This window comes from Nuphar pumila, chromosome 6 (assembly GCF_984573655.1).
Source record: "Nuphar pumila chromosome 6, dmNupPumi1.hap1.1, whole genome shotgun sequence".
NCBI lineage: Eukaryota > Viridiplantae > Streptophyta > Magnoliopsida > Nymphaeales > Nymphaeaceae > Nuphar > Nuphar pumila.
Window position 1 is genome coordinate 18,737,420 of NC_143254.1, and position 7,563 is coordinate 18,744,982.

The window sequence follows — 7,563 nt, forward strand, 5'->3', positions numbered from 1 at the left end:
CTTGGAGCAAGATATTTAGGCATTGTATTTCTTAGAAGTCTCTATCTGATTCACACTTGCAGAGTTTGCTGGTCAAATCTATTGAGTTATTAACGCTTTTAAAGAACGGGAGGGGTCAAAGAGGAAATTAAATGGAAGCAACGAGTAAGGGTGAAATGGCTTGCGGTCGGAAACGGTAATACTAAATTTTTTTACTCATATGATTCTCATTGTCATAGGAGAAATGACGTCCTATCAATCACCATTGAGAGTGTTTTGTACCTTAATCAACACGTTATTTCAGCTGTCACTCAGTATTTCAATGATCTATATTCTGTTTCACTTACATCGAAGGGTATCATTGGTCCTATTTCTGTTGGTCTGATTCGGCAAGATCAAGCTAGAATTATGCAAATGAAGTTTTCTGAAGATGAGATTTTTAGGGCCATCAAAGGTTTGTCGGGGTGGAAAGCTCCAGGTTCTAATGGGTTTCATATGGATTTCTTCAGAATTTTTTGGTATTGTGTAAAGCCTGATGTTATTAACATGTTTGATGAGTTCTATCATAACACAAGATTGTCTGTTCAAACCCACTTGACAATTATTTCTTTAATTTCGAAAAATGCTGCTGCAACTGATATCTCTAGGTTTCGCCCAATTTCTGTTATGAGTGCCTTTTATCGGATAAGTTGAAGGTTGTGGCTCACCAAATTTTTTCGAACTCTTAGTTCGCCTTTATCCACAATAAAAGGATTTACCATTCATTCATCTTGGCCTCTGAAGTCATTCACTCTTTACATCTTAGTGGTCAGTCCTATTTTTCTCTTAAATTAGATTTTCATAAAGCCATTGATTATGTGCATTGACCCTTCTTATTTTAAATGTTATCCAATTTTGGCATTGATCGTCATTTTTTTGGGTGGGTGAGAGAATTGGTTTTTAATGCTCAGGCCATGATTAAGATTAACGGCACTTGAGGTGGCCAGATCAAATTGGAGCATGGATTAAGGCAAAGCTGCCCTCTCTCGCCTTTGTTGTTCAATGTCATTGCTGAGGGTCTCGTGGTGTTGCTCAAGCGTGCTACGGAGAAGCGCCTGATAGATCCTCTAGATATTCCGGATTTTTTGGACCATAATCTTATTTATGCTGATGATATGATTATTTTTGGGCGAGCAAACATGCAGCAGATGCTTAGATTCAAGCTTATTCTCATGTTCTTTCTTTCTCTTTCTGGGCTTTCCCTAAATAATAGCAAATGCTCTCTTACTATGTTCAATGTTCAGTCTCCTATGCTTGCAGCGGGTCAACAGATTTTTAATTATGCAAGTCAACGGATTTTTAATTGTGCAATCTTTGAGTTGTCGATGACGTATTTGAGCTTGTCGTTACAAGTGAAGCGCCTCTCTTCCGCTGCTTGGGCTCCAACTATTCAAAAAGTGAAAAATAAGCTTTTTTCGTGACAGACGTCTTATCTCTCTATTGTTGGCCGTCTGACTTTAATCAGACATGTTCTTTCTTCAATCCCTGAATTCTTCATGTCAATGTTCGTGATGCCTGTGGGCGTGGAAAAACAGATTTATTGTTTAATGACGAATTTTCTTTGGTCTGGGTGTCAACTTAAGAGTAAGCGCTATTTGGTTGGTTGACGAATGGTGGTGTTACCTAGGCGTATGGTTGGCTTAGGTGTTTTTGCTCCAAGACATAGGAGTATTGCCCTTGTGGCAAAGCAATGTTGGATGACCCATCAACCAGGTTTTCTATGTGCTCGTTTGCTTTATGTTAAATATGGTGCTCCTGATTTATCTCATTTTCGTCATGAAACCCAGAGGCTGGCGATCTCGCACTTGCGAAGCATGTAGCTGAGAGCCTTATCGTCCTTCAGAGATCAAATTGGGGATGCAAAAAATTATGATCAGTGGTTGCAATGAGCGATTTGCACCAAATGGTGCGTTCCACACCCACAAAGTGTATAGATCGTTGCTCCCCCAGGGGCAGATTGGTTCCCTGAGTGTGCGTTATGGGGTAAGGGCCCTTCCCCAAGATCTCGGGTCTTGGCTTGGTTAATTTTGCATGATAGGGTTCAGACTTACATTTATTTAAAGAAGTTAGGCTTTCAGTTTCCAAGTTGGTGTGTGCTGTGTCAAGCTGTTGAAGAAACTACTTTTCATTTATTCTGGTCATGCCCAATCTTCGTGGCCCTATTTAATAGCACGTGAAGATCTTCAAACGTAATTGTCAAAGAAGAGTCTTTTGCGCTTGATCTGCTCCTAGGCCTTATTGAAATTAGACGATGCAAGCAATGGAGACTGATCTGGAAGACATAGTTGCTTACTACTTGGTGGTTTGTTTGGATGGCACGCAATGATGCTACTTTCCGTCAAATTTCGGTCATCCTTAATAATCTTGTCCATAAAATCCTGGTTGATGTATATGCAATTCTACGTATGCATCTTAGAGACCTCTCCTTCCGTCTGAACAACGTTCACTCATCAATGGTTTCTTTTAATCTAGAGGATCCTGGTTGAGCTTGGCTTTGTTGTTTGTTGCTAGCTGGTTGTAGTTTCTTTTTCTTTAGCTTTTGTTTTTTCTATATTTTAGTTTTGTTTTTTATTTTGTTCGATTCATGGGCTCAACATTTTGTTGATCTTCATGAGTGATAATGTTGATTCTCTCTCTCTCTCTCTCTCTCTCTGCGAAGGTGCACCTTGTGCTGCTATACGTTTGAGAGTTGAGGTTGCCAATGGGTCGGGTTTGACCTTATCACGACCAGGATCGGATCCGACGACCACGGTTTAGAAAAAGTAAACGGGTCTGATCAGTTATTTGGGTTGGACTTATGAGGTCCGCAAAGTATATAGATCCGGGTCTGATTTATAAAACTTCAAAACGGGTCCATTTTGAGTTATGATTAAGATATGGCATTTTTTCGATATAAAAATATTAAAAATCAATGTTTATGCAGACTTGGATCTGGTTCTGTAGATGCTAGATCCAGTGAAACCTAGTGCCAGCATCTCAAAACACATACCGAGTCTGGATCCACCGGGGTCCATCATGAGCCCACCTCATTGACAGGTTTCGTATTTGTGTTACCCAAATAGTGCAGAAACTGGGTTTTAACTCATAAACCAGGTTTAACACCCAAAACCTGGTTAAAGTTTTTAGGTGTCATCCAAACGATAAGTTTTTTATTTTGATTTTTCAAATGCTATGAATATTTTAATTAGACTTTGTAGGCATTTCTGTGTGTTCTTTTTTTAACCAACATTAAACATGATGCATGCTTTATTTTGGTTAAATTTTTTAAGGGTTGTATGGATGATGTTTATTATGATTCAGAGTTTTGATTTGGATTTTTTAAAATGACATAAATGTCTAGTAACGGTTTTAAGGTTTTTCAGAGTTGTTTCTGTTTTCAATTACCATTAGGCATGAATATATGAATAATGAATGCTTGATTTTGGTTAGATATTAAGCGGTTTGTTTTTTATCAATTAGCACAGTTTTTTCTTTATTCTTTTTGTTGTGTGTTTGTCCAACCTTAGTTTAGATTCCAGGCTCCAAATTTGCACTCGCATGTACATTGGGTCCAACCAAAACCCCTCATGCCTTTGAAGGCTTACTTTCTAATGAATGACCATTAACACATGAGAATTTGAGCTTGCTTCCTTGGCAATGTAGGGGATGATTGGCTTTGAACTTCCCAGAGGAAGAGTCGATCAGATCATACAAAATATCCCCACCCTATGCTCTCACTTGAGAACCATCAATGGGGCACATGTGAACCTTGATCAAGTGAGATATGCGTTAGGGCAATGGGTTAGAGATTGTTGATCATCTTCTCTCATTGACAAATAGGAAGAAGCCTTTAGGACAAAACCTTTTATGTCCAAATATATATATATATATATATATATATATATATATATATAGTAGGTGGCAGCTGCCACTTTTATAGCCTACCAGGTTTTTGAAGAGTTTTTCTATATTTTTCTTAAATGTGAGGATATAAACGTGTTTTACATGCTTGATTTTATTGGAATCAACTCTTAGTTCGGTTTTGACATGCATACAGGTTTTTATAAGGTTTCAAAATCAACGGTCTAAGGTTTTCATAAATATTCAAGCCTTAAAAAATCTTATGTTTTTATTGAAAAACATTATTCAAGTGTCTTTACTAGCAAATTGACCATGTCCAATACATCTGCATGGTCAAATTTGGAAAAAAATTGAAAAAATTGGCATGAAAACACTTGTTTGTTCATGATAAGCCGGTCATAGGCCAAAAAAATGTCAGGCAAATACCACGTTTGATATTTGTAGGAACCCAATTTTTGACCGAAATATTTTTTTTACCAAAATCCTCACTTTTCAACATAATGATAACTTTAATTTGATTTTTGACCTTCAAAACAATCTTTTTAAGTTTTTCAACCAAAAGGAGGATTAAAGAGGAGGCTTTCAACTTTCCAATAAGCTAAAAATCATGTTGATCCAACATCAAGATCCAAAGTTATGATAAAAATAAGTCGCTTGTTGCTAAGGACCCATTGTTTGTCACTAACATCTCTTTGAATTGTTGTTAGTATCCTTCAATTGTCGTTAAGAACTAGCCCTTTTTTTAGAGGTGACGTTAGTATCTCCTAATGACACATTCATTTGTTGGCAGGAATGAGCAACCCTTCATAATTAATCGTCAGTTAGTGATGACAAATTAAATCATTGTCAATAACAATTGTCATCAATAGCTCCCACCGGTTTCAAAAAGTGCATAGTTGTCCTTATGCGCCCTACCTTGCTTCCAAACTCAGAATTGAATATTCCAAGTCTAAAACCCTTTTAAAAAAATAAAGCTCTTTATCTTATGCAATATGCGTTGAATGAATCTCACTCAATCCTTCATTCAAAAACCACCTAGTAGGAATCATTCATCATAATCAGAATCGAGTTTGACGGATCCTGGATACACAAAAAATGTATCTGGATCTACCAAAAAAGATATAAATATGAGTTCACCCCTTATTTCAGTATCTAGTCTTTTTTCTCCTACCTCTAGCCTTACTCTACCGAAATCCATTCATGGCATAGCCTAGTTCACCATTATCTAGCCTAGTCTACAATAGAGATCCACTATCTCACCCTTGTTTTTAAGCCTGCACCTAACCGAAGTCCTACTTGTACTCTCCCACACTAGTCGATATAGAAAGAGATACCTAAGCTCGAGGTGAGATTTAATTCCTTTTATTTTATTATTTTATTTATTTTCATAAGTATTAAAAGCCCTAACATTCATATTTTCATTTGTTTCGTATTTTCTTTTTTGAGTTTTGGTTGCTTCCACACCGCACTTGCCTTTTTTTTAGGATTCGTGTATGTGGTATGTCTACTCGCAAATCATCACTTTAATAACAATGATCAAGGGATTCTAGTTTAGCTGATCCTTGTTCAACGAAGGAGGAAAGGCGTGCAACATTGCAAAACGGACCCTATAACACTCTAAAATTTGGATAGGACTCTAGACCCATTTCAAAAACTCTTTCTGTAGAAACCCTTTTTTTGTTTTCAAAAATTTAGGGATCCACAAAATAGTGATCATGGTAGGACCATCTAAAAATTTGATGGTGCAAGGTTAGTAGTTTCATTTGTTTTTTTATTATTTTTGAATATTGGATCCACCTTAGATACAAAAATCTTATTTGCTATATTTTGTCTTTTCTAACAATGTCTGGTTGACAAAGTCATAGCGCTCTATCCATAGGTCTTTCATATTCCAAGTCCAAGGTCTCAAAAAATATGAATGAGCAAGAAAAATATACAGTTTTCTAATTGTCTTTTATAGAAAAGTTTCTATTCTTGGATATATATATCTGCTATCCAACAATGAAAAACCTACATTTTTATAGACATAGATCTAGAACTTTTTTGTTTTGGGCCAGACCGAAAACCCTTTTAGGATTTTCGTTTCTTCCAAAACCAGATCAGAAAACTATTTTGTATGTTATAATAACTAAACAGTCTATCTTCCAAAAGATGTTTCTTCCCAACAGCTCATCAGACCAAGGTGATCTCAGTGGTGTTGAAATGCTAATGTCTCGATCTGCCTCTGTCCTTTTTACTTTTTCTCTATATTTATAGCACAATTATTTGGAAAATGGCATAAAATCACTAGAATAGGCATAGTTACACCCATTCATCTCCTATTTTAAAAACATTTTTGGGGATGTATCAACAAATCAGGTGTTATTGAAAAGGTGTTTGGGGATCGCCTTGTATTTCAATTTTTTCTTGTGAACAATACTCACTGTGGGATCAGGAGAAAAATTAAATTGATTGCAAGTAACATGCAGGGATTCAAAAGTATGTATCAATAAGAAAGATAAAAGTTACCTTATGTATTATACATTGGTTTATGTATCTTATGTGATTGTAAGGATATTTGAATGGTTTCACATAATTTAACATTTTCTAAGGTTGATTTTTGTTAGATTTATATTTTATGCAATATTGTTGGATTATATAAGGTTTCGTATGAGAACTGTAGTTTTCACCTATTGTTTTATATTATCAGATAGTAAGACTCAAACATAGTTGAATAGCATGATGGCAGGACTAGTGCTAGAGAGGATGAATCTATACATTATTGAGTGTTCTTTTTCTAAAACCGAATGGGTTAGATGAAAATTATAAATTTAAGTTGTTTATTAAATTTTTTTTATTAGTTTGAACTATTTTGTTTCATTAATGGTTTGAAATGAATGGTTGTTTTGATGGTGAAATGTGAGTTCTGAATTTGTGATATGCTTTGGATCCATAGGAGGTATTGCCATTTTATATAAAGATGTTTTTCTAAATTTTATAATAAAAAAATCATGATATTTAGGGTGAGTTTTGTGGTCATTACATGATGGGATAAAAAGCACCTTGAGTCTGGGTACCAACATTCATCATGATGTGAAGGGCTTGCGTAGTAGGCATTCAGAGGAGATGGTCTTCGATTAAGTTCTCGTGCTAGTTTTTTGCAGTTCTTGGCAACATGACCTATTTTGCCTCAGTATTGGCATACAACTAGTTTATAATCATTTTGTTGTCGCCTATCTTGATTGTTGTATCGATTATTTTGCACCCCTTGCTCTTGTTCTTCCAATTGTTTTGATAGCTACATATGTAGTTTCGGCCCTAGTTTTGATTGTTGGAGTGTTGAGAGACGTTTGCCTCATGAGTTATGTTGGAGTTCTCTTGTTCAACCATTTTAGCATATTGAGTTAGCAGGAGGTGATGAAGTTCACTCAATTTAACTTCAAGAGATAGTGCTGACATTGACACTTTGAAGGAAGTGTACTCGGCAAAAAATTCACATAGGATATACATTACCATATCCTCTTTCATAACTGGTCTGGACACCATTGCCAGCTGGTGACCAAGCATCTTGGCCTTTTGGACGTATTCATCCACAGGTTTTGAACCCTTTTTGAGGTTTTGCAACTACTCCATAAGCTGTATTACTTTTGATCTTGAGTGTGTAGCGTATGCTTCCTTCAAAGCATGCCAAACCTTGAATGGAGTTTGTAAGCCTACAATTTGAAC